Source organism: Falco cherrug, chromosome 2 (assembly GCF_023634085.1).
Source record: "Falco cherrug isolate bFalChe1 chromosome 2, bFalChe1.pri, whole genome shotgun sequence".
In the NCBI taxonomy this organism is placed as follows: Eukaryota; Metazoa; Chordata; class Aves; order Falconiformes; family Falconidae; genus Falco; species Falco cherrug.
The window spans coordinates 33956812-33983850 of NC_073698.1; the positions used below are offsets into that span (position 1 = coordinate 33956812).

Sequence of the window (27039 nt, forward strand, 5' to 3'; positions counted from 1 at the left end):
TCTCACATGATGGTTTGTTTATGCCTCTCGACATCTGGCCTCTTTACCCTTGGCCATGATGGGGCTTTGTGGCAAAAGTGGCCTGCCATGAAATATATGTCATGCTAATGCCTTGCATTTCCTTGCTTGCTGAACCACAAAAACTGAAAACTCGTATACAGGAACTTTAAGCCACTTGAAGTTACTTCAGCTGAAGCACTATATGTACCCTTTTGCCTTGAAATTCAGATTCTTGCTGTGCCTTCAGACCCATTTGCTGTTTCATGTGGCCTGAATCTTACACCTGTGACTAGATAACGCAATTATATTCACCTCATTTCATCCCCTGCAGTTCAAGGCTTGCTTTCCTTAAGTGGAAAGCTAGTATAGGCCCCAGAAGATTACAACAACCTACTTAGGTTGAAGGTACATTTCAAGGTCTTGTTGGATAAGGAGGACAGACATCAGCCACTGCACTGATCCTGGTGGATCTAAATGAAACCCGTGCAATGCAACTTCAGCCCTGCCCTTTCAGGCTCCTGAATGTCACATCTGGTTTTTCACTTCTTTCTCTGAAGCAGACAGATTTCAGCCCTTGCTGAGGAGCCCTGCCCCATACAATTTCCCTGCATGTGAGCTCTGCTCACCAGGCCCAAGAGGACAATTTCTGCCGAGACTGAGGTCTCTGGGCTGCATGGCTGAACTGGCTGAAAATCACGGGCAAAGCATTTTGCTGAAAACCATAATTCTGTCAAGCTGACAGGGAATTTGAGGAGAGATGTCAGGATCACAGGGTTTATTAACTTATTTATTTATTTTGTTCAGGGACATGCTGCCACATTTACAGAGGGGCAAGGGAACTGAAGGCAGGCCCAAGGCAAGGATAAGCTTGGTTAGCGAGGGGTAGAAGAGCTGCCTGCTAAAACAAGAAGTGACCAACTGTCCTCTTGAGAAGATGGGGATGTTGGCTTGGAAGAAGAGCTCATCGGAGGCAAGTCTTCGCAACCAGCTCGGAAGTAGACTGTGATTCTCCTAGCTGCTCTACCGAACTGCATCACAACATCTCCAACACAGCCTGGGCCCTGGTTTAATTTCATTCTGATTTTTTGATTTTGTTCCAAGTAATGTTGTTTGTTGGGATTGTTTGGGGTTTTATTCTTTTGAAGTTTTTCCACTTAGTCTAGACATTTGGGGTTGAATTTCATGGTAGTCTGCTCTATCTACTGTGTTCAAAGATGCCTCATCTCCCTCTGTCTCTCCTTGTTCCCTGCCCTTAATGACTCAGTGAAAAGTGGATCAACAAAGCCAGTGTTTCATTATTGACTTTTTTTTACGTGAAGCGCGTTGAAAATAGTAACACATGCCTGCCTTTTTAAGCAAAATATTTTGGATATATTGGACACACTGAAACATAAAGATTTTGCTTCCAATGCTGTGCTTAGACATCCACAAGAGAGTCCCCACCTCTTTAGGTATTTCCATTCCCTTTGGGGGGGGGGGGGGGGGGCAGGCAGGAACTTTCTAATTTTTTCCTAATGTGAGGTAGAAAGACATTAAAAGAATGAGGTTTTTTACACTTTTCTGTATTTTTCCACCAACATTGCCTTCAGCATGTATCACATAACGAGAATGCACTAATTTTCATTGATCTATGCTAACGTGAAACTTCTTTCTTTTCTTGGCACGTTGTATGCAAGGCTGATTTGAGTAAGTTCTTCAAGGAAATGTTCTTCATTCTCTTTGCTGTAAACATACCAGTTGACCTTTTTTTTCCCCCCCCTTTTTTTTTCCCCCTGTTAAATAATTTTGCATAAAATTTGAAGGTAGGATTTTATCAGCATGGTAGTTGGGTAGTTCCTGCCAGACAGACAGGTAGTAATAACCCACAGTGGGTCATTAAAGTGATAAATGTATTAAAAGCAGAGCAAAACACACATGCTTCTCAACCTGGTAACCCTTCAGACAGAGCTGCAGTAACAGAATGAGTTAAGAAAAATATTTTAAAAATAAAGGTGTATTTTTTCAGTAACAATGATATGTAAAATCCTGATAACTGCCTTGAAATCCACTGCCTTCTGTTTGTGAAAGCATCCAAACTATTGCAGAAATTCTGCATTTCACCCAGTTTACAATGCCTGCCGCTTGGGTCTGCCTCACATGTAGTACATGAGAAATGTCTTTAGCCTAAATTTTCATTCATAGACTTACTTCACCATGTGCATTCTCTCTTCACTGGTATTTTTATTCTGGTTAACTCTAATAACCACTTCTGTGCATACCTGTAAGAGACAGGATGCTTTTAACCAGTTTCCTGGACTTTGTGGAGTTTTATAAGGGGGAAATTATATATGCAGATAGCAGAAATTTGTCTGTTTTCTAAACAAAGAGCTTTAGGAAGAAAGAAATTGCAGTGAGAAGAAAGCCTTGGGAAATAAATGATTTATTGGAACAGCAGCAGAGCTGTGGAAGGACAATCTACCAGCCACTTCATTGCACCTCCCACCAGCTTTATTTGCTTTTCTCAGTTTCTCCCCCTGCAGTGTTAGCATCTCCTGCTTGCTCTGCTGACACGGGTAGCCACCTCGATGCCTCCTCCTGAGTGGCACATGGAGCTCATGGGGTTGAAGTATGTTTTCCCTTCTGGAATTCATTCAGAGACATCTGGGTGGCGTGTGTTTGTTATCCCACCGCTTTGGCCACCCTGACTTGCGGCTGAAGTTGCAACAGGTACCCTGAAAGCCAGCAGAAAAAATGGCATGAAAGCACAGATGGCTGCAGGTGGCCATTTCTTAAATTGCTGCTGACCTTCACTAATGACCCCTGCCAGTGCCACTGGCTGAGGGTATGTACTGATTCATTCACTTAAGGATATTGCTGAACCAGATTTAAGGCATTCTCGCTTGCCATGGATGGTTTCATAAAAATATCATGGGAAAGAGTCATTCATTCCAACCTCTTGGTGCAAGGCAGCACCAACCATATCCAAACTGTCCTCAACAGGCATTGTCTGTTCAAACCCTGATGGCCTAGGCTTTATATCCTTCCTCGAGGATGTAGTTAGTGAATGATCTAAATCCGCCATGCTGCAATTTTTATCTCATCCCCCATGAACATGGAGAACCCATTCCATGCCTTTTCAGTGATAACTTTTGGTGTGTTTGGAGGCTGTTGTCACACATTTCTGCCCTAAACCAGCCCAGTTCCATTCTCATCACTGACCTCTCAGCTCACACTTCCAAAGGTGTTGCCTGTGCCTCACTTGACATGCAGTGCCCCTGCTCCAGCTTAGACCTCACCTTAAAAAACATCACTCTAGGTTTGTCCAGGTGTGACAAACATGCTCCTTTGTTGACCATCCTGAACATAAATGAGGATACTGAAACATCCTTACAGCTTGTATGTGAAGCAGGGCTTCCTCCCAATGGTGTGTCGTTGGATCTGTGAGCTTCAGGGAATATTTCAGCTGAAACATGGTTTCCTAGGAAAATGTCACATGAGTGTCAGAAGCTTTAGTAAATCAATGTACAAGGCACCTACCCCATCCCCAGGCCCAATTTCTTTGACATTATTTGGCCTCAGAAAACCTGTGTTTGTTATACTTCTCCCTGTTACCTTCAAAGCACGCACTTTTTTTTATTGTTATTTTGGGGAGAACTGAAGTTTATGTGATGGATCAGTAATTCCTGAGTTCCTCCTTTTTCTCCTTTTTTTAAAGTTTCATTTCATAATACAAGAACTCAACTGATTAAACACAGGATGTATCTTCACATTTTTTCATATGAGCCAAATACCTCTGATGGAGCTTTGCACTTGCGGTTATGGACTTCGCAAAACCTGGCACAAACTTAAATATCTGCTTCTTTGAATTCATTCAGACCTTGAAGATGCAACTTTTTGACAAACATTTATTCTAAAAGAGACACAGAAACAAATAGTAAGCATAAGGGTTACTAATGTGATTCTTTAAAATCACGTACAAATTAATAAATATATTATTTCTGAAATGATCAGGAAAAAAGGTAAACATTTATTTAAATGCCTAAGTGCCTAAGGTTTCTAATGGCAAAATTGGAGTGGGGGTTAAAAGCTTTGTCTCCCCCCTGATGCTTAAAAAGGACAAAACAGGTGGCAAAAACATTTCTATGGAAAATGGAAAGAATTTAACCCACCCAACAACTTGGCACTGAGATGGAGCTGTTCCTTTTGTCTTCTTATGTGTTCTACTAAGCACCATATTTGGGTGCTTTCCAATTACAGCAAATCAATATGTAAAATTCCTATTTTGGTCAGTTTTCTTGCAGTCTATCATGGTACATGTTCAAATATAAATTAAAACAGATCTTTTTTCCAAAAGAAACTCCTGCTTAGTAGAGGAAAGAGAGGCAGACTTATGCCAGTGGAGTTTTTATTGCTTGCATAAATGAAAGGAAGAAGTGGCAAGATGTGTATGAAGTGGTGGGGGAGTATAAATACAGCCATGTGATCATCCTGAATAAGTAAGATGGACTTGTGGCCATGGTCCTGATCTTATCTGAAGATGAGCTAGAGAATACTGAGCCCAATATTGCTGTCATAGAAAAAAAATAAATTAGTTTTCACAAGAGTTGGTGGATGTAGTGCTGAAAACCACAGAGCATTTTTGTGGCCAAGCCAGTGAGGTATATATGCTTACTTTTAAGCATACAGTTTGTCCCATTTATTTCACCTCCAGCACGCACGGAAAGCATATACTCTCGCTGGGGAACCTTGCAAATTGACAGGTTTGAGAAGAGAAATATTTGATCTATAGAGAAAGCATGAAAGGAAGGAAAAGAGGTGGCTGTGAGAAACAGCAGAGAATGAAGGATGTGTCTGTTTACTTTTCTAAGATGATACGTTTCTCTGACAGTAGCAAATAAGTCAGTAACTCCATAAATACCAGTATTAAGTAAAATTGATGCTTTTAGTAATTGAGCCAAATACAAAAAGATTAAATTAACTCTTACTACTATTCCTGTGATTTAAAATCAGTTATCTCAGGGACAAATTGCTCTGCAAAGTTTTTCAAAGAGTCTGTTAACTTATTTAATGTGGAGTTGAAATTCTGGCATTGCTCTAATAGTGTTCCCACATTCCGTTCAAGAGATCCCATCAGATGGTTTGCATAGCTATTTTTAGTTTTTAATAAAGAGAGGATGACACATGACTTACCAGAAAAGAAAATACATTTTTGCTACTTTAACCTTATTTAAGTTGTATTTCTAATCTAAAGAAAGAGCCTTAATCCATGAAATAGCCATAGCGTATAGGAGAGTTCTAAATTAACATTGGCTAGACGCATCCAAGCCTAGTTTAGATAAATGAAAAAGTGAATAAAAGGGACATTTCTGTGTATAGTTCATATAAATAAAAAAGTAAATAAAGAGACATTTCTGTGTATTTTAGATTAATAAAGCTGAAATGTACAGGGGTGAGTATTATAAACACTTTTATTGAAGGCGCATGTTAAAAATAATATGTTCTGCAGTTGACCGTCATCTTGTCATTCACAGCAACAGCCACATGTGAATAATGTTTATCTTTGGTTTTAGGGAAAGGAATTTCATTGTCATACTGAAGATTTGCACAGTTTGAATTGCGATATTATTTGTCCTACAACAAGGTGTAATGAACAAGTATGTATTGCTACTACAGCTTACAGGTATAAGTAGTTTATTAATAGGATTTACAAATTTGCATTACTGCTGCCAAACAAGAGCCTGTCCAGGCATGTGTACTTCTTCCTCCTTAGTATTTTAGTACTGACCAAACTGACGGGAATTTGGTTGGTTCTAAAACCTTACTTCACAGGGAGCCTTTTCCTACAGTGATGGAAACCCCTCGCCGCAGCTGGAAGAAGCAGTGTGCCTGCCGGTGTGTCCCACCGGCCCTGAGGACATGGGTGGCGGGGGGTGGGGGGGTGGGGGGTGGCGCGTTTGGCCCCCTGGTGTGCTGGGATCGTGGCACAGCTGGGCTGCTGTGTGGGGTGGGAGAGCCGTCTCTCTGCCTGCGTCACTGAGAACGGATCTGCTGGGCTGTGAGATACCCGAGGAGCTAATTTTTCCCTTGCCAAGAAAGGTGGAGCAAGGCAACGGTGACCACCAAATACGTTTTTGAGCAGATGAGTAGCAGGAGGGTAAATTAAGGACAAAGTTTGGAGATGCTTTTTGCTTTATGGGTTTTTTTTGCACTTATACAGTGTAGGAACAGGGATACAATTTACAACCAACCTTTTTTGCTGCATGAAGTCTGTGAAACTTATTCATGTTTGTGACCTGCAGGTGAAGCTATGCCAGGAGGAAAGGTTTGTCGTTTGAATGGAAAAGTACCAACCTGATGAACATAAAAGAGACTGAGCAGTTCCTGGTCAACCAGTTTTATTAGGCAGCAGCTTCTAAGATGAAAGCATCTGAATCCCATGGAAACAAGCAGAGAAAGAATCAGAGTCAGGCAGCCTTTAAGTGATAATATTTGCAGATGTCATGAAGACCAAGGGGGTGGTAAATCACGAAAAGGGCAAAACATTGAAATAAATTATTTGGAATAGCTAGTGAGATAAACATAAGCAAATATATTTCTAAACAGCCAAATGCAAAGCTGTGGCACTTAAAAACAAAGTGTGTAAGAAACGTTTAATCGCTATGAGGGATCCTTTAGGAGATGCCTTGATTTTGAAAAGGTCTTAGGGGTCATGGTGACTAATCAGCTGTGTAAGATCTACAGCCAGAATCAAATGTTAATTGGATTTATGAGTAGAATTGGATCTATGATTACAAGAATTTCTGGTACTTGTGAGAGTGATATTGCCTCTGTGCTTGGTACCGACTTACATGCAGCTGTGGTATGGCACCTGGTGTCTTTGTCCACAGTCCAAGACAGATGATTATTGTTTAGAAAGGGGGCAAGGGAGAGCCTGCAAAGCACCTGAAAGACCTCAAAATATTCTTTATAGTTAAAGACTCAAGGAGTTTGTTCTGATGACCAAGAGAATTTGAGAGATAACTTAAAGCTTGGAGGTTCCAAAATAGGAAAGAGGTCAAGGGGGTTCTTCACTCTATACAGGAGCGATCAGAAACTCTAGCTACTAAAAGTTTAAAATTAGGGATGGAAAAAAAGACAGACTTTGAAGCAAGGATAAATTAATCATTGGAATAACATACTAAGGTTTGTGGTTCAAAATTTTTAAACGAAAGACTGGGTTTTGTTTTAAAAGAAGTTTTCATTGAGACTCAGGTTTATCTTATGACTTGACCTACAGAGAACTAAATAATCAACCACCAGTATTCTATGCCTGTAAAATCTTCTATAGCATATATAGTGTGTAATCTCTACTGACTAGATAATCACCAGGGAATCTTCTGAGTTTATAAACATGGAAATATAATACATCTTCTGCAGGTTAGAGGAAAATCTATTTTATTAGAGCAAATAGGGGCATACAAATATCCTCATCCTGGCCCCCAAGGAATATTTTTCTGTCATTAAAAGAGGTCTGGGTCACTATAAAACCCAGAGTATTAAAAATCATACAGCTGAGGCACGTTTTCTGCATCTTCCATCTTATGCTCCCAAGGACATCCCAGATGGTAATGATTGAATTTGTCTATTTATTAGACATGACAGCTTCCACTGATGAGGGTGTTTGTAATTCTAAGCAAAGAGCAGTTGCTGAGATGAAATGTCTATGACTTTCTAACCACAGAGTTGTTGCTTTGGTAGGCTACCGAAACAACAGTTCTGTGATCATTTAATACCAGCTCTGTGAGGCTGTACATCATGTAACAGTACAAATTTGATCGAAATCAGGCAAGAGCATCTGATTCCATTTTGGTTGGTTTAGCCAGAGCACATAGCACAGTGTTTACATTCACTTAATAATTTTATGTTGATTTTATGCCAGCTGCAGGAAGACAGCATGAAGTTAAGAGCTGCCTAGACAGAAAATACTTCTTCTATGTTAAATCTGCCAGGGCAAATTCTCTCTTTGATATATTGTTAACAAATCTGAATCAGTGGAGTGACTGTACCAGTATATTGCATTATTATGACTACAGTGGCTTTGCGATCCGATGCTAAGTACCCCACAAAACAGATTCACTGTATTGTCAAACTACAGCTTGAGAGCCAAGCTGAACTGAAAGTTAAAACAGAGACGCTGAAGAGTAATCTCATTGTGCCTGCTCTCCATCCACTGCCAGGCCCTGAGATACCTTTGAAATTGCCAATGATCCCTGAAAAGAAAAAAAATAAAAAATAAAAAGCAAAAAAAATCTCCAGGCAAAACAGGACCACTTACAGGAAAATAGCTGGAGGTAAGGATGGTTTACTCTGAACTTCCTGCGTCAAAGTCAAGTTGTGTCCCTTTAGATGTCAACCGTTGTTTGGAAGAGGTTAAATTCCCTCATGTTTGACCTACATAGAGTTCTGGCGTTTGGGAAGGTACTGTGTGAGCTGGGCATGCCAATTAATTTTAAGGATGGTAGTAGTCATAGTAAATGAATGATCTGCAAGGATTAGTAACTTCTCTGTCAACTGGCTGAACAATTTTAGAAACCGTACAGGTGAGTTGGTTGGAGGTTGGGCCACAATTATTATATTATTTTTCAAAGCTGGAAGGAGGCACGGTGACGAAGATACGCTTTGAAATTACCTTGGGAGGAACTATTTCATAAAAGCCAGCAATACAGACATCAGTATGGTCAGTATAGGAATGAATTCTAGTGGGCTGATTTTTAAGGATGAATGTCTTGGACAGTCTGGAATTACAATATCAGTATTTACAATGTAGGAAGCATGAGAAATAAGGACTTCAAGAAGTCTGGACAGATAGTGAGTGCAGTCTTTGTGGTGGAAATCTGCAATGAGACCACTGATCTCCATGGCAGTAGATGAACTTGCCCCTGTGAAAGCCAGATCAGGTTCTATGTCATTTTCTACATTTTGAAAAAGAATTTTAAAAACACATTTCAGGGTGTGGAATGGTCCCAGACAAGGGAGTGTCACCTTCTGATCGGCTGAATTTCACATGGCTTTTATTATGTGGCTCCACAAAGGCTCAAGTCTTTATGAAGAGGCATTAACCTCCATGTAGCTAGAACAGTTGCATGCCAAGTCCTCAAAGCACAAAATTCACATTACTGGGTAGTTTTTGGAGTATCATTTTGAAGACCCCTGAAAGCACCACTTAACAAAAATATGCAATAAGTCTGATGGTCCTTTTCTTCTTTTACTAGGAGGTCCAAGGGCTCCCATTCTCATGTAGTTTCAGAATGCAGAGTCTCTAATATATACAATACGTAGGATACATCTTGCCTATTTTTTTTGGCTTACTTTCATCCCACATTGAGAAAATACATGGCTAAAAATACTTCAGGATGCTTTCCAGGGAATACCACCCATGTGTCCCTCAAGAGACTCCTCTTTAACATTCCTTAACCCACATGGTATTCAATGTTTCCAGTGACAGACTGTGCCTCCATAAATAAGCTACATAAGTTCCTAATATGAGTTATGCATTGCATACAGTGGAATAACTGCCTTAAAAGAATGTTGAGGCTACAAAAGGAAGCAGTCACAGAGGTAAGAAATGCCAAAATTAAGGCAGGCTTCGCAAACTCAGTATGGTCCTGCTGTGCAAATGCCCAGTCTGAGCCAGTCTCTCATTATGGCTTATTTTTAACTCCTGATTCATTCCAACTACAGGTACTTGCTAGTCACCGGATTAGAAGCTACTTGGTATTTTTTTATAATCCTCATTTGTAGTAACCCTTCCTAGTGGCTCTTACTTCCCATCCATATGGACTAGGAGTAGAGAAGTCAGTCAGCATGAACATGGCTTAGTTGATGAACCCCGTTCACTCTGATCCTCTCTGCGCATCTTCCCTTGTTGGTGTGGCAAAGCTGTGTTCAGAGCTTCATGGGACATGCAAAATAACTCATCTGTATTTAAAGGAATTTTCCTGCTGTGTTTCCAAACACCTCCTTTCAAACAAGGCCCTAGCAGTGGAAAGCATTATGTAAGCCACGCCTAGAGATGCTACCAGCTCTTTTTCCACCTCACATAGCATCACTCTCACAACTACCATAGGAAGGAAAACCTGACCCATACATTGGCAGCGTCTGTTCATAAGCCATCCACCTTTGACCTTCTGGGTGGAGTTATTTTCTTGAGGGAAGTAAAGACTCCTGCTTCCTGATGTATTGAAGCTCTTCAGTGAGTATCCCTCCTTCCGTCATCCCTCTTGCTTTCAGAGAACCGATTCCTACAGCATGGGTCCCAGGAAGAAACAGAGTTTCATCCAAATTCCAGGTCTGCATTTTTTCCATGAGCAGGCACCAATCCGTGTCAGGCCGCAGGAAAAAAATCCCACCACCCAAACCTTTTGAACAGGCAAGAAAATATAATCTGTTTGAGAAACTGTTGTAAAACCAGATGTCTAAAGGGGTGCAAAGCATTGCTGCTGCAATTAGTGATGAGATGATTAATGATTCCAAGTCTTTGGGATACAATTAATCCCTTTCATCAATTCATCTAGGTGTATAAAAAGAACGTGTAGGATTTGACTTCTTCCTAAAAGCTGTGCAAATAGCCTATTTTGCATTGGTTCACAACAGATTCAGGGACAAATATGACACTGACATACAGAACTTTGCAGAACCTCCCTTGACATTAAAACAGGCAAAAAACTACCCTGCTCAGTTAATGGGGGGAAAAAATCGCACCACAGCACCATAGCTCCAAGCAGCCCTCGGCCACTCTGCTCCAGTTGTGGAATCTTTCTGTTTGGCCTCTGGAAGGGTGAAGGCACCCTTATTCACATCTTCTGAGGGGGGAGTGGGAGGGGTGGTGAAGACAAGCCCTACCAGGCTTCTCAAAGTCCAGTGCCTTTTAGGGAGGGGAGGCTTCTTGAGGCAGGGAAGGAGAGCTGCCAGCTTTGCCTTGAGCAGGTGTTTTCTACCTGATGTTACTGAACGGGTCTTCAAACAGGGCTGTGCAGAAGCTGTAAGATGATTTATTTATATTTTCCTATTTTCATAATCTGGTTGCTTACTGTGAGATCAAACATTGCTTATTTGCATCTTACTGTCTCCAATACAACTCCTTTGAAGCAGACCTGTCTAAAAAGGTTATCCACGTGTGTCTGTAGCCTCCACTTTCTCAGGGAGCCTTAGTAATCTGCAGTTACAGATATTAAGATCGACTTCTTCTGAGATTGTGGGGTAAAAGCATGCAGAGCCTGCCTAGTGCTGATACCAGTTTTACACGTTGAATTGTTGAAGCTGAGGAAGCTGCAGCTGCCAAAAAAATGGGAACATTTTTAAATTCGGGCATCACATGGACCCAGGAAAATTCTTCCTTAGCAAATGAAATGAGGACAAACAGCAAAAGAGAGGTACTTCATCACTGATTTTATCAGCTAACTTTCCCTCAAGGGTGCATCAAGCTTCTTTTTTTTTTTTTTTTTTTTTTTTTTCCAATCGACTCTGCCACCCTGTATGGAAGGGGGAAGTCATCCATGACCTCAGTCATCCATCCAAAGCTGGTTCACACTATAGGTGTGCATGGGAAGGTCAGTCCCCTCACACCAACCCATTTTGCTATGAGGAGGCAGACTTTCGCACTCTTCACCTCCTGTACTTGGGCAGAGTGGCATCTCCTTTCGCACCTCCTCCTGCTTCTGAATTCACCACTGAATTCTCCAGGGCAAAGTGTATGCCTGAACTGGTGAAAGTTATCATGGGACTGGGACTGCAATGTAAAGGTGGCCACGGCACGCAGTTATTCTGTATTTATCCCTGATGGTAAAGGAAGTAGAAGTAATGAGGAGAGGTATGATGGTGGAAGGCAGCAGGAAGGAGATGGCTTTTCAAAGGTGGGAGAATGCAAATGGAAATCTACTGAAGCCTAGTTAGAGGGAAGGGAAGATGGGAACTGAACAGAGGAGGAGTGTATATATACAACAGTCATTGCGTTGTTTGTACGTACGTTACAGTTGGTGTCGTGTTCTATGTGCCTCTGCATAGCCTTCCCATCAGCAAAGACGTGAAAAGAATATATAGGTTTCTTTTTTCACATACAGCTTTCTAATTCACTCAACCATACCAATTCCTTTGCACCTCAAGTAAGCAAGTGAATACAAGAAGACAGAAATAAATGAGAATCTAAGGAAGACACACTCTTCACACTCTCACAATCATCAGACTAAATGTATCATTTCTGCAGCTCTATGGAAGGCAATGAAGCTGAAATTAGTTCTTCATGCATGAATTACGGTACTGCATAGTGATTTTTAGGCATCCATAAAATGCAGCATAAATAGTTTATGCTCAGTCCTAAGGGGGAGGTGTTTCATTTGTTTACTTCTGTTAGGTCATGGTTATTCTGCAAGCTCAAGGAAATATCTAATCGAAAATTTTAGTACAAAGAACTATTTCAAAAAAAAAAGGCAGAAAAGAGCTGCAGAGTGATAAAACAGCAGTTACAATGTACCTCTATTTGAAGAAAGCTGGAAAAATGGTTTAGAAAAATACAGAGGTGTGTAAGCCCAGAAACTACAGGAAAACCAAGCAAAGTTGTTATAACCATTTTTATTTGTTCATGACAGAAGAAAATTAGAGAGACATGAAAGGCAGCAGAGGCATCATGCCAGACAACTTTCTGATGGATAATGGTCAATCCAATCTTGTTATTTTGTGCTCTTTCTTTGCCTATGCCTAGCATCCATCCATTAGGTTTTGCTGTAGTCACAACCACATCTTGAACATAACCTTAGAAGGATTCAAGTCTTAGATTTTCTTCCTGAAGGAATAAGACATTCATTGAGGTGGAGGAGAATTGGAAGTCAGCAGCTTTTAATATAGAACAGACTCCAAATTCAGGTTGTTTGATTAAAAGTAATCAAAACCAAAAAACTGCAAAAAATTGGATTAGCAGGATAGAAACATAAACATTGAACACGATAATAACCAATTTAAATGAAACGCAAGTACATAAGGAGGCTAAACCTTACAGTCACAATCTGTTGCGTTAGTGCACAGACACATCGACTAGTGAATTCTGTTGTTTCTGGTTCTTAAAGAAAAAATGTCACTTTGTGTCCTCTGACTGCATCTGAAGTCAATAAATCCATCTGCTGCCTTTCACGCATGCAGAACGCATTTTCATCCCCTCCAAGCCATGTTCATTGGCCAGCTTGATATAATTAAATAGCCTGCATGACACATTCAGATGCTTGAATTTAAGCCATTAATTTAAGTATGCATATTGCAGTCTCTCCCAGGTACAGGAGGAAAGGGGAGCACAACACAAACAGCAATAGTCCTCAGGTGTGTCCCTTGCTAGTATAGGTTGTCAAATGTGATGTTAAGGTATTTGACAGATAACAAAGATAGCAGTTGATTTCAACAAGTGCAGTGTAATGTAATTTCTTTTTGTAAAACCCTCTCCCAGTGTTCTTGGTAGTGTCTCTGTAGACTGAGGGGAGTGTGGAGAATAATGTACATCTCCTTCCATTAAATGAACACCTTTATTCAAAGGCAATATGTTAACTTGTCAAAACTCATCATCCTCATGCTACACAATAAAACATTCTTTAATGCAACACAGGACTATGTTGTCACCTAGCTCACCTATAAGGAAAATTCTAAGCAAGTTTTCCCCTTAGAAAATAACCCCTGTGAGATGTTAATTGTTTGGAAAAAGTTGGAATAAACCTGAATTGAACCAGTCTTAACATACTAAATTATTTTTTATTCTTCCCCATCTACATATTTCTTTTGACCCAAAGCATATTTTCTCCTTTTTTTACAGAGAAGCTTGATTTTTGTTCCAATTTTGGGAGAAATGCAAGCCAACCAGCTGTCAACAAAGGCTGTCGCATCTTATTCAAGACTAAAGTTACACAGAATTGGTGATCTTTGATATTGCTCCCACAAATACTGTGGTTGCTTTTCATCAGGTCATGTGGACACAATTTCTTTTTTAGAATAACACCATTGCTGAAGTACCCACACAACTCCGCTCCTGACTTGTTGAATCCATAACTTATGTTTTATATCAGGTTGTTTGGCACAGAAGTAGAATGAAAACCTTTTGGAAGAGAGAATGTTTTTAAGAAAAAAATTGCTTTTCTCAACCAGAAGAATAAAAGCAATCTAGGTAAGTTTGTGCTTCATGACTGAAGTTTTGTCTCTTTGTCCACATTTTTGGCTAGATCTGACACATCCCCCACAAGAAACTCTAGATCTCAAGGGAGAGAAGAAGGGAAGAGACTGCAACCTATTATTCACCTGTATGTTACAAAAATATCTTTCATGTGTCAAGTGGTATGACGTAGGTGGTATAATTTGGCATTATCATGCATTGCTACTTGTCTATCACCACACTTTTTAAAACTATCCCTTTCATTGGTATGGTTTCTACACACGAAGTGATTTCACTTTTTACTTTACTGCAAAAAAACAGATTTCAAAATACTAGAAGCAGCTCAGAATAGGACTGACTAATCTTTGCTAAAATTTATATACCTATATATAAATGTACATATAAAATATGATTTCCAAGTTTTTATTTTATAGGTATTTATAGAATGAGAGGTTTCTATTTTATTAACCAAAAGAATGAGTTTGCAAATCTTTGCGACAAGGATTTAAAGCAAACCCACGCAGTAACAGGGAACTGAATTCTGAGGTTTAAATTAGATTATTAGTCGAACTGACTATTTTACAATCTACTTGGGAAGGTACTAGACAAAAAGCTTTCATGGCACTTCACCTTTCCATGACCTATGTAGCAATACGGGCTCCGGTTACTTGGCCAACCAATCAACAACTTCACCTTGGCTGTGCAATGCTGGGAAGAGATTAAGAAAAGGAAACACAAAGGAGGGAGTCAATTTGAATAGAAAAAACCCAATGCATAGGATCATGAGCAGGCAAGTAGTTTTAGTTGTTCATAAGTGCAAGGAAAAGGACCCAGTTCTTACAACATGACAGTATAAAGCTAGATGGCATTTAAAGAGGTGGCAAAACAATTTCAGAGCCCCTACTCATCAAGTCTTAGCAAAAATACCAGATTCTAGTTATATAGGGGATGAGAAATGATGGGACTATTTTGTACAAGTACAAAACAAAGCATGCAGATGATATCCTCTTCTGGCAGTAGGGAAACCTTGAACTTTAGAAGGTCTAGGTTGCTTATCTGGGGCACACCTTACTATTGTCAAAATTCATAGCATTTATTCTAAGACTACCTGATAGCACTGGACTAAAACCTGGGGTTTTCCACTTTAGAATAGTGACCATATGATTCAAAGAGATGGGATACACATTCGTTGTATGTTTAACTTCAGTATTATCAAAATTACATAGACTAGAGATACAATTGTATTTCAACTTCTCATTCTATTTTGTCTCCAGTCCACAAAGTCTAGATTAATTTTTTTTTAAATGGTTCTTCAGCAGCAAAGTCCATGGGAAACTGCTTTTTACCTTGCACAATGAACAGCCTTTCGCCAGGAGGGCATAGAGATGTAATCCTAGGAAGAACCAGGTCAGTATGAATCCAAGTCTCCAGCACTCTTGCACACTTCTGGGGAGACTACAATACAAAACCAGACAATGGCTAGAAGTAGTGTGGGATGTAATCTTTAAACCAAAAGCTCATACAGTAAGTGTGGATGCATGTACAGTCTATAAGGCATCTGATCTGGTACCTCTTGGCAAGGTAACTGAGAATTTAGAACAATCAAAAATCAAGGTAATAATCAGTGGTTCAAAAATCCACTAATTGAAAGGTGTCTTATTATCATTAAAGGCTTGCTTTATTAGGTCCTAAAGGGATTTGCTTTTGCTCTATAATGTTATCATCAGTAATTCTGAAGCAAACAAGCATACTCTATTGTAACTGTTTCCAGATGACACATGGTTTGCAGGAACGACAAATAATGCAGAACACAGGTGACTGAGCCCTCTCAATCATTTGATAAGCTAACTATGCAAGTTTTAGGGCAGCCATGTACAAAACAATACTTTGAAGAATGAAGCAAAGCATCTGAGGTCATGGAAGCTAGAGAGTGAACATATGCTCTCAGCCTGATCCTCTTAGTAAGGGTGGACACAATCTTTACTGTATAATAGAAAACTGTATTACCTTTGACATTGGTGCAACTGTCACTGTAATATAGTGGCTAGACTTGACACTGGCCTGAGCACTGTAAGTGTCCAGTAAAGAGTCACAGAAAAAAGGATCAAAAGGTTACAAAGCTTACAAAATAATCTGAAAAAATTGTTCACCATCTAAGTTAGCCTTAACCTCTCATCATTGGAATTTCTTGCACCTTTTTCTGTTGGAAGAAAGACTCCTCTGTAAACTAAATTGTTCTTCCATGTAACAAGAATTAGAACTTGTGATCAAGCTAAATCAAACTTTTGCTTAGGCAAGCAAAGAAGATTGAGCCCACTGTTCTATTTTACTGCAATGCATATTTTTTAATCTCTCAATCAGTCTAGGCTCCTGCTATATGCTCTTAGTTTTTGTGGGAAGTAGACGGTTGAGGGTCTCTTTTCTGGTATTTGTGGTTTGGCAACAGTTAATGCAAAAGGATCTCCTTGTATCCTGAACAAGGAAGGTAACTAACAAAAAGGTGAGCCCTGTTACTGAAAATACTGCTTATATGTTTCTTTCCACTCTTATTAAGCCAATTATTTTAGTGAGTGTGCTCTCAGACAGGGTCAGGCATCTAACCTCAGACTAAGGATTATTCTGTGAAGGTTTATGCACAAATTTGACTTCATACACTGCAAGTTCAGAGACATGGTGTTTCTGCTGAGTAACATCAAGTAAACATCAGAGCTCTTTGAGCCCAAACTTAGCCCTGTCTTTCTGCACTTTCCCTTCCATTGTCTTTCTGCAGAAACTAGAATGCCATTGTAAATACTGGCATTAACTTTAACAAGCTTGCAGTAGCTCAAAGTGAGCTTTGTCCCATCTGTGCAGATTAGTTAGGAAGCTTTTCTTGGTTGATTTTGTTGTTGTTGTTGTTGTTGGGGGGTGGGGGTGGGGTTTGTGTGTGTTTTTTGTTTTGGTTTGGTTTTTTTTCGAACTAAGCACTGAGGGCAAAACCTGCTACTCTGAGGAACCCAAAGCATGGAGTTGACTTCTGCTGGTTGCCTACTCTGAAGCTAAGGACACTTCAGTCATGGACACAAAGCACTGTCAGTTGAGAGCTCATCTGCAGTATCCTCTGTCTTTTTTAAGTCTGGCTAATTCTATGACTGAAATAAAGACAACAGGGTCTATTTTTGGTTTTAAATGTAATTTATTATGTAATTGTTGCTCGGTAAATGAGCTTATGTGGGATACAATAATATAGAATTTCAACCTTACTTTAAAATCTGTCTTACAAATCAGTGTCATGTTGCTACTGGTTTAAGATCAGCACTGTCAAATATTAACAAAATACAGGAAATATGTCCTTCTTTTTCAGGAAATGCTTGTATCATTGAGTCAGTAAAACTGTTTCAGCTTAAGAGAATCAGATTTAAATACTACTTACAGACATGCCTAACGTAACAGCAATAAAGATTACTGGTATATTAAGTGTTTGCTTAAATTCAGAAGCTAACAGACAAACTAACAATGTATTAGTTTTTCTTTTCCTGTATATAACATGATATAACTTCTTGATGAAGCATTTACTATTAAAACATTTCTGAAAGTATTTTCAGGAAATGCACTTTCTGTACAATATACCAATTTTGGGTCTTGTGCAATATTGCACATAATATAGGTATCTTTTATATACATATATATAAATATATAGATGGCTGAAGGGGGGAAAACAAAGAAAACTATGCTTTTTTAACAGGGATAAACATCAGTATTTCATTTGCACCAACATAATTTATGTCATTTGGTTTTGAATCCTAAACCACTTTACTTAAATGTAAATAAATTTAAGTTAAAATATACATGGTATCATTAAATTGATGAAACTTCTGATCATAACCCTGCAACTCCCTCAACTTTTCCTCTCTTTTCCTGTATTGCAACTGGAGACAGGTTATAAGATACAGGCTGGATCCTCGTTACTACTCAGCTTTGCCAATGGGAATGTCACACTTCTAGTTCCCAGCATTAAGCCCACAAGTTATTTACTCTAACTGCTCTTCTACTGTGTCCTTCTCCCTGTGGTCTAAAGTGTGATTCTGGTTCCACTTCCCACTGCTAGCATTCAGCTCATTTATGCCTAGAAAACAATGAGAAAAATAAAGAACAACGATGATGGATCTGTTATAGCCAGGGAGCTTGCTTTATGCTCCAGCCACATTTTGGTGATTGGTGCAATCACCTTTATTGCCCCAACAGGTCCTTTCCAGACCAAACATATAACATTTCACATCCTTCCCTTGCTTTGTAGGACCTCAACAGTAGATTTCCAACCATTATTGCCCACTTGCATCTGTCTGTCATTTTGCCTCTCTTCCAGTTTATTTCACATATTCTGACATGATCCAAGAAAACAACAGATGGCAACTTCATCCAAGTGGGTGTTATCCACAAGGGACTGCAAAACAAGAGCTTGTTCTCTAATAACTTCCTGCCTTTCAGGTTACAAGTTTCAGAACCTACTGCAATTCTATAATGTGAGTCTCAGAACTGAATTAGGATAGAGTGATCGGCTTAGGCACGGTAAGATCTGCTATTGACTTCAGTAAACTGGGATTAAGACCTGCCCTTAAACCAACTTTTGAATCTAACCTCTATTGACTAGATTTGGATGTGGGTTTTCTAATGCACAATGCATGAGTAGCGATGATAATACAGCCCAGCAGGAGAAACAGAAGCAGCATAAAGAAAAGTAGGAAAATGAGAAGTTGGGTGGTTATGAGGGAAACATCTGTTAAAAAACAGCTGGCACATTAAAAGGCTTGGGAGAGAAGGGAAAGAGGAAAGGAAGAATGAAGGAGAGAAGGAATGAAGGAAGAAAGGGGGAAGGGACAAAGGAGGGAAGGAGTAAAGACAAAAGGAAGGAGAGAAGGATGGGTATAAAACATAGCAAGAGCATATTTAGTCATACAGTGGTTTTGCACAACTACTTCTCCTGAGCACAGTTCCAATTCTTCAAAACGTGAAAGCTTCCAGTTGTGCCAAAAACCCCAATGAAAATAAATGCTGTGAAAGAGTTACAAACAATGAAACAGATTTTTATTAGATGCGCTTTGGGTAGAAGTGGGACAATATCTATATCAAGTCCTGACAAGTAAGGAAAAGTCTTCCTTCTGTTCCTCAACAAAAAATATCCTTTTGATCAGCAAAGAAAAAGGAGTGTAAATACTCTGGGCTACATACAGTGCTTAGCTATAAAATGGGGAAGTATGCATATGAAGCACGAGAAAATTTAGCTCAGGTCACATGAATTTTTAGCTTTTTCTTCTTTTGCTGGGCTTGCTCAGCCTACAGTTTAACCAGTAAAGCAGGCTACAACTAATAAAATTAATAGCTGTTACTGAAGAAAGGGGTACATATTACTAAAAATAGTGTCAGAACACAGAAAAATACTGAGAATATAAAAGCAAAAGTAGGGGATAATCTTTAATTCTGGGATAAAGGGGGACACAACTGAACTAGAATTGACACCACTGGTGAGGTTTCAAAAGGCATACGAAAAGGAGCAATTAAATCAGATAAAGATGTAAGCAGCCAGTTGGCTTTGTCTCACCTGCCTTTGGGTGTCTGAAGTAACCCATTCAGACCTGAGCTAGTGAGGCAAAGTTTCCATTAGAAAGAAATAGACTTTTCAAGAGAACAATTAATCTGAACAGAGATACCTGCCTCAGGTCAAGATGAATTGCCCTTTCAGGGTGTCTATTTTTTTCCTTTGACTATAAGGTGGACCTTCTGTTGTCTGCTCAAACTTGGATGACTAGTTTCTATTTTCTCAGGTTAGAGCAATTCAAGGCAACCCAGGATATAAGCTGTCACCAGATAAACCATCAAGAACTTTGTTGAGATGAGGAAGGCTTTTGTACTGGGTTGGGAAGGACTATGGTGTCTTGACCTCAGCCAAGAGCCAAACACCCACACTGCCATTGATTTACCCTCTTCTTGCATGAGACAGGGAATGAGTAAGCATCTGGGTGGTTAACAGGGTCAATCCACCACAACTTTAAGTGTTGGTCAGTCTTGTACTAAATTCCTTTATTTTGCCTATTAGTCAGGAAGAATTTGTATGTTTGTCAATCTTCTTGAATTAAAAGATTGCTACATAATTGTTTACAAACCCCTGGAGCTATAAAAGCAATCTGCAATACTGCTATCATTAAACATATTTTGCACTATGCATTCCTTCTGTCAAAAAACAGTAAGAATCTAAATTATGGCTCTTTCACATGGACTTGTTAACAATAAGAAATCTTTCCAGTACCAAGAAATAGGGTTTGTGAAATACAGATGTTGTATTTTTACCAGCAACGTTTTGCCAAAACTAACACACTTAGCAAGAAATTAAAATTAAAATCTAAATTTCCCAATACTGACAAGGAAGTAAGACAAGCAAGAATGCTGGGTGAATTAATCATTAAATATGAATAGGGATGACTGTGTTTAATTGTACACACTCTTCTTATTTCTTCCACTTCATTTTTTTTGGTGATTTCAGTGCAATGAATGGTTTCTTCAGTTTGTCTCCCTCTAGTGGATTACCCCTTCTGTGTATCAGCAGTCTTTAAATTTTTTTTTCTTTGTTTGTACTGTGTGGCTACAATATTATTATAACTGAATATTCTATATACAGCCATGCCTCTATTCCATCCCTGATGACTGCATCTTTCAAGTTTATACTTATTCCTACTGCCCCAGGTATCAGCTATCTGGGCTACAATTCATGCAAAGTATTCTCAGTCCTCCTCTCACTTTAAAGAAGTATAATTATACCGTATTGGGTTTTGGTCATTCTTCTGTCTCCTGAATCAGTTCAGGGACTGGCTCAGCATGAAGCTCAGTGTAAAGCAGCCTTTTTAGTAGTCTAAATTAGGACATAGTGAAACAAAGTAAGGCTAGGCCCAGTTAAATCACATCACAAATATGGAATGCCTTTTCTAAGCCTCTGGCAAGTATAATTTTTCAGCGACATAGATATATTCTAGAGCTCGATGGATAAAACACAACATGGCCTACTCTATTTTTCAAAGGATCTCTCTGTAATTTGGGGAAAAAATACAATTGTAACAAACACAGAATCTGTCTTGGGCTTATTTGTATTATGATCTCAGAGTTGCAGTGGTGAATCAGAGCCCTTCTGTGTTTTAACACCTATAAACCACACCAAAAAGGCTATTTCCTGCCCCAAAGACCTTACACTACAAAAGGCAGGGTAGCCAAAGAGGTGGACTCAGCAAGCAGAAGGTGGCAATGGAAGCAGGTAATAAAAACTGACAGTGGATGCTGAATATTATCAGCATTAGCATGGGCTGCCAAATGTCTTTGTGACTGCAGTATTTTATAGGCAGAGGAAAGGTTTCAGGTTTATAAATGTGGATCTGAAGAAGGAAAAGCTTCTGACCACTGGTACTGCTATGTTCGAAGGTGCACACCGCTTCCAGAGCACAAGTTTTTTCCTGTGAATACATTCAAATTGTACTGTTGATCTCCTTGCCTTTCATGCTTATTCCAGATGCACTGCTCTTCAAGTAGGCCATTAAATAGATTCTGTTGTAATTAATCAATTAGCTGCACAAATAAATCTGAAGTTAGATAAATGCTGTGAGCTGCACTCTGTAACTGCTTATGAAGTGACACCCAGGTTGTTTGTTCCCTGCTCACTGGACTCCCACCTTCTCTTCTTCAAATCCCTTCTAGTACTAATAGGAATAATAATTATGAACGACAACAATAAAACTCACTGTTAAGTTCCTGAATACCAAGTTACCGAGTGAGCATGCTTTTACTTGGATGCATTGCCTCGAATGGCAGCGAGCTGATTCATCTTGCACCAGCTCAGAAATAGAGAGAGGAGATCATACTTATACCCACTCCCCTTCGTATGTCTACCTAGGAAGAAGGGATTTCAGGCACTGATTTAGCATGACAAATAGCGTAAGAGAGCATTAGTACCTTCCCCTCATCACCTACTGTACTAGCTGCTTCCATACCACACAACATAACGGTGGTTGGGCTGTCAGCCACTATTTATGCAATATAAATCAAGGCCAAGCACACTCAAGTCTTACAAAAAAAATCTTCCCTCACATGAACTCATTTATTGTTCTGCATGGACCAATTCTGCTAACGCCTACCCACTTGAATAACTGTACTCATTCTTTGAAATCAAAGTATGACTGACTAGTTGCATGCAAACTGGGTTAAGCCCTTAAATTCTGAGCTTTTGAAGACAAAACTTCATCTGACATGCTTTGCAGTGCTCTTGAACTACTTCAGTGTACTATGAAGTAAGAAAATCAAAGTAGAAATGAAGACAAGGCTTTTAAGATGTCCTTAAATTGACCTTCAGACAAAACCAATGCTGAACACTGAGAAAGGAATTGTGAATGAAGAAGAACAGTGTCCCAAGTGTAAATGAAAGCTCCACAATCCCATTTAAACATTCTTAGAACATTAATCCATTAAGATATTAGGACAGCAAAGGACCATTGTTCAGGACAGCAAGTGAAAGTCGAGATGGGATGGGTTACTCCTTCCAACAAAGGGAGATACCGTATTTTAATTCTGAAAATATATTCAGAGGAATTTGAGATCTTTTTTATTTAAGAGGCTCCACTGTGGGCTTTAAAAGTGTTCATTTTCAAAAGCAAAACCCATACAGCCACTCATAAAAGAAAGAAAAAAAAATCCGCCTCTTAATATATGAGCTATAAACATGTACTGCATTACTTTAATCTCCTCATAATTACCATTTTCACATTTCTTTCACTTGTCATAAAATTGAATCTTCCCAGACAGACTGTCTGATAAAATTATATCGTTAGGTGCAGTACATCAAAGAGAGCAGGTGAAACTAAGTTGCATATTCACACACACTGAAATTCTGGTTGACCTAAAAAGAAAGAGGTTTTTGTATCTCCTGCCTCTTCTTTTGGAATCTATCTTCACTTAGTGCAGTTATTGTTTCTAATTTTCAATTTGAACTGTTTCATCTGAACATAATGAAGCCGCAAAACAAATAGCTGAAACAACAATCAGATTGTATACAGTTTGTCTTTGTCTAGTTTGTAAAAGACTGCTGCTCCACTGAAAACACTAAGAGAATTCTAATCAAGTCAGAGTTTCCCTGGAGGACCTGTGTTAAACAGTCTTGTACTGAGAAAGTAAAGATTGTACTTCACTTTGGATACAGACTTTATGAGAGATGAATATCAAACATTTTCAAGGTCTTATCTTTTAGAAAGAAAATCTCATCACAGCCTCATGACAGCTGGTTTGGCTTTTTTTATTTCTTAAAGTTTTTTTTAGGTCATTCTTTAAATACAGATTTAATAAACTTTCAGTTTAAAATTTCCAGCAAAAAAATTACCTCATTTATTCTAGTTTATATTAAACACAAGATTATAATAATGAAACTCTGTGTGGGATTTCAAATTTCAGGCCAGGTCATTTAAAGCTATTTTAAATCTGCACTTTTGTGCACCCATAGCCCGTGAAGGTTTTCATTCAGTGTTCATACAAGGCTAATGCAGTTGTGACGTGCAAGCCATAATGCCTCTTCCCAGAGATGACAGCACAGAAGGCACAATTTTGTGTATTTTATTTACATTGACAAGGTCGAGGGGTCAGGCTACTGATTATGAACTCTCCTGTTAAGACAGACCCTGAACATATGCCAGCAGGGGATTCGCTGGCAGCTCCCTTAAGCAAGGATTCCGGATATTAGTGTCTAAATGGAACAGTTGGGTGCTCACCTCAGCCTTCGTTCTGGGCTGAATATTTCACCATGTGTCACCCGCAGCTCTACCCTGTGGCCAGCCTGGCAGGTTGACGACTCTTCATGAAAGTAATGCCTACAGCGTTCAAAGGTTCAGGAATGAGGCAATAAGTATTTTCATCTTTTGGGATTGTGTAAGCCCCACAAATGGCCTCAGGCCCTACTGAATTAATGTTGCAAGTTCCGCAGCTGAAGTTTTGTTCGTTAACAGCAAGTAAGAGCTTCTGAGATTGCCCCACAATTTATTGAAATTTTAAATGACCTTTGTGATACATTGAATTAGCCCATGCTTAACAGGGACAACACTGAATTACAAGGGGGTAAGATTAGTCTTGTCCTCAGGAACTTTGGCATTTTACTGATGATGATGTGTGACCAGGACACACGGCCAGTCACCCTTTAGAGATTATTCTGTGCAATATTCTGTAGATAGCAAAAAGCAATCCATCAAGACATAAACATTAGCAAAATCCAAGGTGTTTATTCTTAAGAAAAAAGGAAACCTACCATTTCAAGATTAAAACAGATAAAGATTGCAGGTAATCTTTGATCAGATATTTTGCATAGCTCTTAAGTTAACAGCTCTACTAACATTCTGTGGCTGCCTTTCTGTTGTGGGCTGAGTCCAAAAAAGCTTTAGGGTAAGGGCACATGGGACTGGAATGGAACTACAACATTTTACACAGACACTACCCATTCACTCTAGTAATCAGCTTTGTGTACAGTTGTAGCCCACCCCAGTTATAAGTAAAACACTAAATACAAACAAGTGGAGTTTATTTAGAAGATACTTTACACTAGTGTTCAGGGGCATGGGGTGAAAAGCATACAAGAGTTAAAGGATCATGACAGCCATGAAGGACACAGGGAAGGACAAAATCAAATAACCCACTAATGAGCTGATACCCTACACTGGTGATTACTTTGTACCCAAAACAGTGTGGCCAGCAGGACCAGTGCAATGATTGTCCGCCTGCACTCAGCACTGGTGAGGCCGCACCTCAAATCCTGTGTCCAGTTTTGGGCCCCTCACTGCAAGAAAGACACTGAGGTGCTGGAGCGTGTCCAGAGAAGAGCAACGGAGCTGGTGAGGGGTCTGGAGCACAAGTCTGATGAGGAGCAGCTGAGGGAACTGGGGTATTTTAGTCTGAAGAAGAGGAGAGTCAAGGGAGGACTTTATTGCTCTCTACCTGAAAGACGTTGTAGGCAGGTGGGCGTAGGTCTCTTCTCCCAGATGACAAGTAGCAAGACAAGAGGAAATGGCCTCAAGTTATGCCAGGGGAGGTTTAGATTGGGTATTAGGAAAAATTTCTTCATGGAAAGGGCGGTCAAGCATTGGAACAGGCTGCCCACGGAGATGGTGGAATCACCGTCCCTGGAGGTGTTTAAAAAACCCCCGTAGATGTGGTGCTAAAGGACATGGTTTAGTGATGGACTTGGCAGTCCTGGGTTAACAGTTGGACTTGATGATCTCAAAGGTCTTTTCCAACCTGAATGATTCTGTGATTCTATAGATCTGATTGCTGAGTTCTTCAAATTGAAGTTGTCACTCCCCAGGTGCTATCCTCTTCAGCAGGAGGGAAAGAATCTTGATGCATGGTTTCTTTGTCTCTCTCTTCTTGAAGAGGTTGTTGTCTTTTCTAGTATTAATGCTATGCTAATTCATAACTGTAATGCTATTCTTAACTCTTATAGCCTCTACATGCACATTGTTAATGCACACTAGGCTTTATGAGGCTATGAATATCTATGAAGCCAATGAAATAAGTTTCTAATAATCTCATTGATATTGTATGAAAATTTTCATATCAACAGCAGTTTAATTTCAATAACCTAAAAAAAATGGTATCATTTTTGCATTTAATTCCTAAACGTTTGACTTCATACAGGTCTGAAATCACTAAACTACTATATTAGTTTACTGGAGCATATTATAGTTTTTCTAGAGTTCAAAGAAAGCACAATTACAGAAATCAAATAGAAACAACTCTCCTGCCCTAGAGTCCCAATAATGCATCAGCAGGACAGCAAAGCTCCCCCTATCACTCAGACTAACAGCATGATTGAACCAGGTCAGTGTATTTTCAGTAGGTTTCACAATTGTATCTGTGAGCAGCAGAACATCAGGGGTTCCAGTGGTGTCCAGAACTTACAACACATAATGGTCATGGTGCTTTCAACCCCTGTCGTGACCTCATCTTTCAGTACTTTTAGTTCATGTAGATTTTTACTCAGTCTACGTCCATCTAGTGGCTTTGCTCTCCCTCACACTTCCCCTTTGGGTTCCTTGTGCTTAATTCACCACTTTCTAACTATCCCTTCAGGTTCAGCTCCTCATCCCTCTGCTTCCTCAGCCTGGGGAAAGGATGAGCACTGAAAGTCCATCAGAGGGTGAGTTTTCTGTAGTGCTCCCTGGCCTAAAAGGAGAAATAAGAGGGGGAAGTCTGCCTCAGCCAATGCAGTCTTACCCTAGGTCATACTTCATGCAAACTGACTATGAGGAGTTAGCTGTTAAAAACAATACATTCCCCTAGTTTTTAGAAGCTCATGATTCAGCAAAAAAAATCCGTGTCATCAAAAAACCTGGGGTCATCAAAAAGCATCTTTCTGAAACCAGAATGATTCTGATCAACTGTTAAGAGAATTCCAGCCCTGATGCTAAAGCCTGGGAACAGTGAAGCTCCTAGTTTAAGAACTGTTTTCATGTTGGTAAAACCAGATGCAGATTTATCAGGCAGGACTGAGGTTTTTAATATTCTTTAGTCTCCCCTCAGCTCTCCAATAGCACCGAGGAAGGCAGTAAGCATTTCCCTCATGCCATGCGGCTACTCAGTTGTGTAGCCTTCCCAGTCACATAAGGGTTATAGCTGCTCCTGAGTATAACACTTTTTTCTTTTCTGAAAAGCGACTAAGCTATTTTTGTTCAAGTTTTCAAAAGATGTCTTCAGCCTGAGGCAGAAATTCAGCATGAGGAATTTCTGCCCAAATTAGTACAGAATGATGGAGTTACAAACTACTGAAAACAGATGGGAGTTTGGCATAAGAAATTACAGATGCCAATACTTACGGCCTTTACACTCTGAGCATTTATGTTGTAACATAT

General features: G+C 39.6%; 1 long non-coding RNA gene across 1 annotated transcript; it reads right to left on the minus strand.

Annotated features, from left to right (window-relative positions):
• Positions 1-1789: 1789 nt before the first annotated feature.
• On the minus strand, positions 1790-9329 carry LOC114017932 (uncharacterized). Its single transcript, XR_003563274.2, has 3 exons — positions 6331-9329; positions 3771-3889; positions 1790-3457 (listed from the first exon to the last, which is right to left on the minus strand). It is a non-coding gene; the product is annotated as an uncharacterized LOC114017932 (long non-coding RNA).
• Positions 9330-27039: the final 17710 nt, after the last annotated feature.